The sequence below is a fragment of the Hemicordylus capensis genome, chromosome 1, assembly GCF_027244095.1.
Source record: "Hemicordylus capensis ecotype Gifberg chromosome 1, rHemCap1.1.pri, whole genome shotgun sequence".
In the NCBI taxonomy this organism is placed as follows: domain Eukaryota; kingdom Metazoa; phylum Chordata; class Lepidosauria; order Squamata; family Cordylidae; genus Hemicordylus; species Hemicordylus capensis.
This window is the reverse complement of record NC_069657.1, coordinates 6372896-6384370: the sequence shown is the minus strand read 5'-3', so window position 1 is coordinate 6384370 and position 11475 is coordinate 6372896. Positions and strand designations below refer to the sequence as shown.

At 44.9% G+C, this 11475-nt stretch overlaps 1 long non-coding RNA gene across 1 annotated transcript; it reads left to right on the top strand.

Moving 5' to 3' along the window:
- Positions 1–10493: 10493 nt before the first annotated feature.
- On the top strand, positions 10494–10999 carry LOC128343012 (uncharacterized). The gene is made up of 2 exons (XR_008315303.1): positions 10494–10556; positions 10639–10999. It is a non-coding gene; the product is annotated as an uncharacterized LOC128343012 (long non-coding RNA).
- The last annotated feature ends 476 nt before the right edge of the window (positions 11000–11475 follow it).

Below are 11475 nucleotides of genomic sequence, written 5' to 3'. Positions count from 1 at the left end.
ATACGCCCCTGAAGAAGCCCCCTTCTGGATCCAATCCCCAAGGGACCTTCCAGTCCACAGCAGCCAGCCAGATAGTCTTAGAAGTATCTGGCTGAAGAATGCCCACAAGCTGGACATGATTTGAAGGCAATAGCACATCCACACTGTCGCCAGTGCCTCCCTCTGGGCTGGTATTCAAGGTCTATACAGCCTCTGAACTTGAAAGTTCCATTGATCTTTCAGGGCTGATAGCTGTCAGCATTCTTCTACTCCATCAGTTAACCTAAATACATCGACACCGACTTGACGGCACAACTTTACCTTTACTAGGAGTATGAACTGAGCTACGACCACGACTGTTTATGTACGGCTTTTCAACCAAGTTCTCAAAGCAGTTTGCATAGAAAATAAATAAATAAATAAATAAAGATGGCTCCCTGTTCCCAAAGGGCTCTCACAAAACACACAAAGGTAGAGACACCAGCAACAGCCACTGGAGGGATGCTGTGCTGGGGCTGGATGGCGCCAGTTGCTCTCCCCTTGCTAAATATAAGAGAACCACCACTTTTAAAAGCACCTGGCAGCTCAGTTAGCAGAATCTAGCTAGACAGCAATTTATTCTAAAATGAACACAAATTCCGATAGCAGAGTTGATGAAGCATCTACACAGCATTTAAACAAGTCACATAGTTTCGTACCGCCATCTGCTGGCCATGTGTTGACAAGCCATGGGAAACCACATAAGAGTTAAGAACAGAAAAACACAAGAACAGACCTGCTGGATCAGGCTCAAGGAGGCCCATCTAGTCCAGCATCCTGTTTCGCACAGTGGCCCACCAGATGCCGCTGGAAGCCACAGGCAGGAGTTGAGGGCGTGCCCTCTCTTCTGCTGTTACTCCCCTGCAACTGGAGTTGTTGCTGGACACCTTGTGGGGTCTAAATCAGCCCTAATCTAAGAGATTTTATCCAAAAAGAACTCATTTAAAATGTCACAACAAGTAATTGATGGTTCCAAATTCTGATTCAAGGGATGAGGGCACTGTTCCCTCTAACAGGTATTCCCAGATGTTGTTCACTGCAACTCCCAGCATCCTCAGATGCAGTGGCCTTTGGCTAGGAATTCTGCGAGCTGTAGTCAACAACATCTGGGAACCCCTGTTAGAGAGAACACTGGAGGAGGGGCATGTACTAGCCCTCTCACAACCCTAAACAACTCTGCTGGATGTGAACTTGTGGGTGCAATATAGGTGGGAAAGAATCGCTTCTTTGCCGCCCGTATTGTCTGAGCATAGGTCTTCAGAAGTGCTCTATGTCAGGGATCCTCAACGTTGGGCCCCCAGATGTTCTTGGACTTCAACTCCCATAATCCCCAGCCAAAGGCCACTGGGCCTGGGGATTATGGGAGTTGGAGTCCAAGAACATCTGGGGGCCCAACGCTGAGGATCCCTGCTCTATGTCGTAATCTGCCAGGTTCAAGTCAAGGCTTTCTCCACTTGTGCTCCAGTTGTGTCCCTTGCTGCTTCAACTCCCATCGCTCTTCTGTATACCAAGGGGCCAGTTTTGAAAAAGGTCAAAGAGGACATGTTCTCCGCGGGTCGCTTAGGAGCAATCATGTCTAAAGTGTTGTTTTAATTTCAGCAGGATTACTTTGAGTAATGTTCTTCATTGCATGAGTCACTAGAACATAAGTATAGGGATGTGCATGAACAGGTGTGGAGGCCATGTTAGAGGCCTCCGGACCAGTTCAGAATTGGGCCGGGCCGGCGGGCTGGCACTGGGGGGGGTCTAGCTTTAAGGGCAGGGGGGTAGTACTTACCCCTCCCACCGCTCTTCCCCCTCCGGCACTCAACTTTTACATTAGGGGCAGCAGCGTTCCTCCCTGCCGCCCCTGGCCCCGTTGTTGCCCGGAAAAGAGGAAGTTGCTGGCACACATGTGCCCGTTGCGGCATGTGCCTGTTGCTGCCGTGCACATGCGCGTGCCACACACGTCACACGTTGCGTGCGCATGCAACGCGTGCCATGTGTGGTGCGTGTGCGCGGCAGTGGGCACACCACGACGGGCGCATGCGTGCCAGCAACTTCCTCTTTTTCCAGGCAACAATGGGGCCAGGGGCAGCAGGGAGGAACGCTGCCACCCCTAAAACTTGGCATAGAAGTCGAGCGCCGGAGGGGGAAGAGCAGTGGGAGGGGTAAGTACTACCCCCCTGGCCCTTAAAGCTAGACCCCCCCCAGTCCCAGACCACGCCTCCATGGTCCGTGCACATCCCTACGTAAGTACAGCTGTGCTGGATCAGGCTCAAGACCCATCCAGTCTAGCATGCCGTTTCACACAGAGACCCACCAGATGCCTCTGAGAAGCCCACAGGCAAGAGGTGACGGCACGCCCTCTCTCTGGCTGTTGCTCTCCTGCAATTGGTATTTAGTGGCATCTTGCCATGAGGCTGGAGGTGGCCTATAGCCACCAGACTAGTAACCATTGATCGACCTCTCCTCCATGAATTTGTGCCCCTTTAAAGCCATCCAAGCTAGTGGCCATCACCACATCCTCTCAGTAATGCTTTGGTCATGTGGTAAAGTGCCACGTGTCGTAATAATTAATAACCATACTGTAATCCTAATTCTTGAAGTCTCTGTTCTTCCTTCACTCCTTCCCAACTTGTATCTCCCCTTTCTTTACGTTTGTTTCCTGTTTTTTACACTGTGAATCTGCATGAAGATGCTTTTTGAAAATCCTCTTCAGTACCCAGAACATATTAAAGTAAAGTTGAGCTGTTGAGTCAGTGTCGACTCCTGGCGCCCACAGAGTCCTGTGGTTGTCTTTGGTAGAATACAGGAGGGGCTGACCATTGCCTCCTCCCGCACAGTATGAGCTGATGCCTTTCAGCACCTTCCTATATTGCTGCTGCCCAGTAGAGGTGTTTCCCTAGTCTGGGGAACATACTAGGCACCTGATAATTTAGAGGAAGAGGACTGAAAGGTTACAGAGACGCTCCATCTTCCTCCTATCAGCTTTGCTCTGGGGTCTTAACTCACCATTGTAGTTAATTCCAAAAGAATGCCCCTCAGTCCTAAAAGGGAATTCTTTGTTTCCTGCACAGAAAATCATGCAAAGCTGTTGATTTACAAGAACAAGGCCCTCTGTTGTACAAAGGAGTTAAAAAAAAAATCCATTTTTGCTGGCCTGTTAAGGAACTAACTACATCTGGGATGAGCTCCCAGTTTTTTTAAATGCAAAACTTTAAAGGTTGGTGGGGGAAGTCTTATAATTCATTTTAGCCTACTTTCCAGTAGGCTTATGATGAGATAGGAGCATAGGAGGAGAGACTAACTTGTGGACTGTCTAACTGATTTGAACCAAATGAGGTACAGTTGTAGTGAGTGACACACACGGACACCTCAATGGCATAGTTCATGATAATGTCATCCACCCCATTTCAAGATGGCAGATGCATAAACATTTGAGGTGCAAGTGGGCTAACTTGTGAACCACTTAACTGATTTGAACCAAAATGTATCCAGCTAAATGGATACATAGGAATGCCCCAACTGCGTAGTTTTTAATGATCCAAACTACATGTACCAAATCTAAGGTGTTGTACATGTGAACTCTTGAAGAGCATGTGCACTAACTTGAGGACTGTCTAACCAATTTGAACTAAATTTGGTATGGTTGTAGTGAGTGACACACAGGGACATCTCAATGGTGTAGTTGGTAATGATGGCATCCAACCCAATCCAAGATGGCGGACACATGAACATTTGAGGTGCAAGAGATCTTAACTTGTGGGCCTCAATTTGAACCAAATTTAGTCCAGTTGTAGAGACAGGGAAAGGAAAGTAGGCAAGTTAGTTATTTCTGAGCAACTTGTTTTGTTAACCAGTGGAATGAAAATAGCAATAGCCTGTAGTCGTGGAATTGTGACTCTCTTCCTGGCAGGATTGTGCCCAACTGAGTTCTTAGCTGAATCATATGGAGTTCCATCATGGCTGGAAAGCTTGAAAAGGTAAAGTGTGCTGTTGAGTTGGTGTTGACTCCTGGCGCCCACAGAGCCCTGTGGTTGTCTTTGGTAGAATACAGGACGGGTTTACTATTGCCATCTCCAACACAGTATGAGATGATGCCTTTCAGCATCTTCCTATATTGCTGCTGCCTGATATAGGTGTTTCCTATAGTCTGGGAAACATACCAGCGGGGATTTGAACTGGCAACCTCTAGCTTGCTAGTCAACATTTCCCCACTGCTCTAGGGATGTGCGGAACCAGTCCAGCAGTCTGGCAGTTCGGTCTGGGGGGTTGTGGGTTCGTGGGTTCATGGTCAAACCAAACTACCATCCCCTGGTTTCGTCAGACCAGAACTGGACTTCTGGGTCCGGTCCGGCAGGTCCGCGAACTTTTTTTAAAAAAATTGAAAACGTGAAGCAAGTACCTGTAGCCCCTTCGGGGGGCTTTCTGTAGCTGCGTGGGTGGGGGGGGTCCGCACGGGTTCCCTCTCCCCCCCGCCCGCCGGCCTTCCTCATCACCACCGCGGCTGGGTAAGTGAAGCCTTTGGGGCCCTTTCGGGCCTCTGTAAGAGTGAGCGGCCACCATTTTGGCCATGGCCTCGCAGAGATCATTTGCGCATGTGCGGGGGCCAACAAAATGGTGGCCGCTCACTCTTACGGAGGACCGAAAGGGCAAAAAGGGCTTCACTTATCCGGCCGCGGCGGTGATGAGAAAGGTCGGCGGGGGGAGAGGGAACCTGCGCGGACCCCCCCCCCCGTGGCTACAGCAAGCCCCCCAAAGGGGCTACAGGTACTTGCTTCATATTTAAATTAAAAAAAAAACAGTTCGCGGACGGGTCCGGGACCAGACCAGGGGGAGGTTCGATGGGGGCCAGACCGAACCGGACCAGACAGTTCCATGCACACCCCTATACTGCGCCATTGGGTGGCTTTTAAGCTGAAGAGTGGTATATAAATAAGTAATAAATAAATAAATGACATTAGGCCTGCAACAATTCAAGAGTTTTATGTAAAAGTAAACCTTGAATAATGAAGAGTTTTAAACTTTGGTTTATGGGGAAGGACTCGAGATAAGTAGTAAGGTCATTGCCCAGCTTGAGGCATCAGTTTCAAAAGACTCCTCCACCCTTCCCTTCAAGTGCTTTCCACAATCACTCCATTCTTCTCTGAATATATTCAGACTTTAGTGCTTTGATTCAGAGATTTTTGAAGGTCTACCTGCTTGGTTTAGATTTAAATATTTGGTAGAATATTTGGGCCGGCTACCATCAAAATGAATAGAATTGAATATCAGTCTGGTAGCTTCTCTCAGCCCTACTAAAAAAGGCCCTTGTTTTTTGAATGGTATTTATAACAACCTTTCTACAAAAAAGGTGGGCATGCCAATAAATGGCGGACATCCTGATTAACACTGCATGTGTGCAGCCATAAGAAGCTACAGAGGTTGAGTTCCAATTAGGAACATAGGAAATTGCCATATACTGAGTCAGACCATTGGTCCATCTAGCTCAGTATTGTCTTCACAGACTGGCAGTGGCTTCTCCAAGGTTGCAGGCAGGAATCTCTCTCAGCCCAAAACTGGAGACCGATAACCCTCACAAATATCGATTACAGAATCTTTGCCAAAATCCTAAATAATAGATTGGCGAAAGTGGCTCCTAAATTGGTCCACAGCTTGCAGACAAGCGCTATCTCAGGAAGAAAGATGACAGACTCATTGTGTCTGCTGAGAGAACTTTTTTACTCTATACAGAATGAAAGTTGGAAAAGTCACCTCCTCTTATTGGATCAAGTTAAGGCCTTTGACAAAGTGAACCACAATTATTTGGGGACATTGTTGAAAGCTAAAGGTATACCACCCCTTTTCGTTACTTGGATACAGCTGCTCTATACGAATGCAAAGGTGACACCACAGATTAATGGACGGCGGGCAACCCGATCATTTTGCATTCGGGTGTCCGCCAAGGATGCCCATTGAGCCCATTACTTTATGTTTTGGCCCTGGATCCGATCCTGATCAGGATTCAGAGAGAACCCCCATCTGCAAGGACTCTCGGTCTCTATCCCTCCGCCCTGCGAGATCTTCCCGGGAGGGAGGAGGAGGGAGAGTGATGGGATAGCCGAACCACCTGTCCACTCAGAACCGCACTCTGAGTTTAGGGTAAAATTTGTAGCTCATGCCGATAATGTTACATTACTGTTATCGAATGAAAATTAAATCTCTTTAATACTAGACCTCTTCTGGGAATATGGCAAGATCTCAGGCTCAGAATTAAATGCTAAGTGTATTTGTAAAAATGGACCCCGGACGCCAGCAACTCTCGTGCCTACCCATCTCTGAATGTAAAAGCGAAGGGGCCCCAGAGTCCAAACTGAAGTGGGTAGATACAGTAAACATTTTGGGGATTGAATATGGGATTAAGGAAAAAGTCTGGGGCAGGGGGAATTGGACAGATTGGGAAGAAAAAGTAATGCTTAAAATCACCATGTGGAAAAAATGGAGCCTTGCCATGTACCAGAAAGCGGTTTACATCCGGACTTACCTGATACCCCCGGTGCATAACCTGGAGGTAGTCTATCCTCCTCCGCTCGATCTCCTTCGGAGAGTTGAAAGCCAGATCTTCCGTCTAGTATGGCACACAGCGTCTTTCCCTTTGGCCCGTGCAGTAGCATTTAAGGAGGTTGAGCGGGGAGGCCTAGCCCTACCTGCCCTGCAACCCTATTTTGTAACTGAATTCATGTCCTACAATTTTGGAAACTGGATTTTCGTGAATGTCCATAATATGTCCAACCTCCTGCAAAAAACCAGGGTCTCGCTTTTCGCTCTGCGTTGGCGCAAGTCAGCATGGGGCATAGCATGGTGGGGGAAAGGATCTTTCAATGGTAATATCACACAAGTATTAAAAAGAGAATACTCAGACTACTTGAGAGATTTATTATTCACACTTAAAAAATGGAAGGTTGAACCGGATCTATTTAAAGGATCCTCCTCAGTTAAGCAGCTAAGGAAAACAATTTATGGAGAGATTCTAGAAGTGGGTTTCTTAAAAGCTGATTTAGAACGTAAACGCTACAAACACCACACTTCACAGTACTTGTTGCAACCCGATCACCCTATTGCTCTCTTTAAGGAGAAAAAAGTCCCTTTCCATTTATGGGAAACAAGGTGGAGCTTATACCATCAAGTACTACCACTTAATGCGGCTAAGCCATGGCTCCCAGAGGACCAGCAAGAGTGCCCTAAAATCACCTGCAAACAGAAAGCTAGTGAGCTAGGCAAAACTTTCAGGGAAACCCACTCACATTTCTGAAAAGAGTGTGTGGTAGCCAAAAGAGTGTGGCAGGGAGTAAGCAAGCTGTTAGAGTGGCCTGATTGGGAAAAACAGACTTGGGAAGAACTAACCTCGGGTTGGAGCGATAGAACCTCCTTTCGAGGTCCCAGAAAGAAACCTTCAAGGAAACGGGACGGAACGGGTGCCTCCATACTAGAGAATTGGAACGTTCCCCTTCTCGTAATCAGGTTAGTAAACCTGTATGTCATTTATGCAATGCTCCTGCATAGGAATAGGGAGGGAAGACGCGACCAAGAGGTTCACGCAGATGAGACAGTAAATCTCTTCTGGAAAAGTTTGTATGGTTATGTGCAAAAAGACAAGAGTATCTCTTCTAAACAGCAATGCGACAAATTGTGGAAATGGACATCGGATGTAAACCCGCCCCCCACCTGATTACCTGATGTGCCTTGAAATCCCCCACCCCCGAGTTACAGTACTACCTGCATATGCTTCATAACCTTGTGGGTTTCCAAATCCTTGTGTGTAAATCTCTGTAGATATATCATGTACAAACAACCACTTTGTATATAATTGTGCTTTGGCAACGTACTGTATGCTTTGGTAGTTTGTTGGTTCAATAAAAAAAATTCTTGTCCTATTTTTAAAAAAAAAAAATCTTGTCCTATCTTGGAGAAGCCAGGGAGGGAACTTGAAACCTTCTGCTCTTCCCAGAGCAGCTCCGTCCCCTGAGGGGAATATCTTGCAGTGCTCACACATCAAGTCTCCCATTCATATGCAACCAGGGCAGACCCTGACTTAGCTAAGGGGACAAGTCCTGCTTGCTACCACAAGACCAGCTCTCCTCTCTAAATTTGAGGCTAGAGTAGTGGTTCAGAATGTTTTGGAATCCAGACTTAATAAAGATCTTCCCAAATATTTTCTATTAGAATTGGTTGATCTTATTTTTGAGAAGAATTATTTTCGTTTTGATAAGCTGTTTTATTTTTCAGATTAGAGGAGTTGCAATGGAGAGCTCCCTAACTCCCAGTGTTGCAAATTTATTTTTGGCTTCTTTGGAGGATTCATTTATTTGGAATGAAAATGTTAACCCATTTTTTCTGAGATATTAATATTTAAACGGTTTATTGGTGACATTTTAGTTGTGTTTGCTGATACTGCACAGTTTCAACAATTTGGATGAGTGGAATTCATGACGACATCAAATTTACCAGCCACTCTAGCTTAAGTGAGGTTAAGTGGACACTTTTATTCGGGTTAATGTTGAATGCAGGTTGAGTTTTTCTTTATAGAGAAAACCCACCGATAAAAATACTTACCTGCATTATAATTCTAGGCACCCTCGACATTTGAAGGATAATTTACCTTTGAAATTTTACCTTTGAATTTGAAGGATAATTTACATTTGAAGGATAATTTTTACATGTCAAATGGAATTTTCAAGTTCCCTTCCTGGCTTCTCCAAGATAGGGCTGAGAAAGATTCCTCCTGCAACCTTGGAGAAGCCACTGCCAGTCTGTGAAGACAATACTGAGCTAGATAGACCAATGGTCTGACTCAGTATATGGCAGTTTCCTATGTTCCTATGTTCCTATGAATTCTACTGATATAGTTGATTATAGAAGAGAAGCTCAGAATTTATCTTTGCAACTCGTTCAGAGAGGGTACTCTAGAGAGGTGGTAGATAGAGCTAAATCCAGGGCCAGTAGAACTAGACATAGTGAGTTACTTCAGGATCAACCAAAGAAGCAATTGGACCGTAGGGTATGGTCCATTGACTATACTCCTTTGTCTTATCAGATTAAAAAGGTGATTCTTAGGCACTGGCACTTAGTTGCGGATGTGCCAGGGTGTAGTAATGTCCCCATCGTGGCATTCAGGAGAACTAAAAGTCTGAGGATTTTTTTTACTCATTCTAACATTATTATGAAATCTTTAGAGAAGGATGCTCCGCAGGGTTTCTATTCATGAAACAGGATGCTGGACTAGATGGGCTTCCTTGGGCCTGATCCAGCAGGGCTGTTCTTATGTTCTTATGTGGTAACAGTGCAGCTTGTCCTTTGGGTCTCCAGATCACTGAATATTGTGATCCGATTTCGAAGAAGTGTGTTCCTTTTAATTTCTTTGCAAATTGTGAAACAAGATGGACTGTATATGTTTTTATTTATTTATTTATTCATTCATTCATTCATTCATTCATTTATATACTGCCCTTCCAAAATGGCTCAGGGCAGTCTACAATTAAAACAAACCACTAAAACAGTAAAGAGCTAAAACAAATTAAAAAACAATAGAACAATTAACAATTTAAATACATTTTAAAACAATTAAACAATTACAGTGATTAAAAACCCCGAAATCGGGTTTTGAATTTTAAAACAGACCAGATATTAAAACCTCCAAAATTTAGGAAGCTGAGAAAGCTTGGGCGAAAAGATGGGTTTTCGGGTGTTATTTGAAAATTGCCAAAGATGGAGAGGATCACATCTCATCAGGGAGCGCATTCCACAATCTCGGGGCAGCAGCCGAGAAGGCCCGTCTCTGTGCAGCCACCAAACAGGTTGGCAGTAACTGGAGACAGACCTCCTCAGATGACCTCAATGGACGGTGGGGCTCATAACGAAGAAGACGCTCTCTTAAATACCCAGGGCCTAAGCCGTTTAGGGCTTTATAAGTTATAACTAGCACTTTGTATTTTGTCCGGAATCCTATTGGCAGCCAGTGTAACTCCAGTGATCTGCCCTTGTGATTTATGGTATATTGGGATTAGCACTAGATGTATTAAGATTCGTATACTTGAGCATAGGTCGAGCATTAAGAATAAAGTACTTGATGCTCTACTAGTTCAACATTTTGTGGATAAATCCCATTTACCAGATGATCTGAGGTTTTTTGTTCTATTTAAATATTCATCATGTCTTTTTGAAAAGCAAGACATTCAGAAAATTCTTCTTCAAAAAGAAGCTTGGTTCATTTACAATTTTAGAACATGTTTGCCTACAGGGTTAAATGTTAATTGCGATTTTTCAAGTTTTCTGTAGTAGATACATGTTTGTGAACTGGGCATTTTGTCATTATGTCACCGGATGGATGTTTGCTTCATTTTATTAGGATGTGATGGTTGGGTTCACATATCCCCCACACCTGTTTCTAAACGGATGATTTAATTCGTGATTAGTGTATTTAAGCTCGAGTCTGCTTTAAGCTCATTGAGGAGGCAAGCATGCTTGTGCAGACACTTGTTATGAGCTGCTTGACTGAGCAAGGCTGTTCCGGATATAAGGTTTGTTTCTGTTTAAGTTCAATGAATAAGATTGTTAATTTAGAATGTATATTGTGTTATTACTTGTTGTTTATATATACAGATATGGTGTACTTCTGAGGAAAACTCTTTCAAAACTGGCGAGATTACCTAGGACGCCTGTTAAGGGATTCATATTTCCAGTTTTGTGAAGAATGAAGATTTGTTTGGCATCTCTGGCTTCAAAGTACTGTGTTAAGTTTTGTACTCCAGCTGTGAAGATTTGGCCTTGAACTTTTTCACTTGTAATTTGTATATTCTTCCCAGTCTGTTTGTACTGACATTCTAGTCTGCTGCAATTTTTGTGACTCTTTGTCATTATATCTTGGTTTGTAAACCTGGCAAATATTTGTAGCATGCTTTCATGTTTATTCACTAGTATTTATATGCATATATATTTACCTTGTTCGAGGTTTTTTCACGGATTTCTGTTCATGCTTTGGTTCATTGCAATGCCAACATGCACAATGTCTTCATGCTTGGGAGGAAGGAGGGTTCCTTGTGCATTTGGGCTACTGCAGGAGAGCCTGGCGTGGGTCATCTAGGAGGTCTTGGAGCAGAGCTGCATTTCCCAGCACGTCCAGGGGCTGCTGTTGTGTCTCAGGAATTATAGGCTGGTGCTCACACCCAGCAACCGGGGACAACAAGGAGTGTCCCACCAGGTTCTCAGTCCTGTGCAGGCTCCCAAGAAATGGCCATGTGCTGGCAAACATCAAGGTGGGAGGAGGTGGAAGTGATGGTGTGCAAGCCAGGATCTTGGTGGGGGTTGTTAATTTTACCCCCAGTAGGTAAACAGCAGAGTACTAGGGAAGAGGGCACACACTCCGGTTACAGGGTAGGTAGCAGAGGATGGTTTAGTTGTTGTAGCTACTTAAAGAAAACACATGGAGATTCTTGTAGA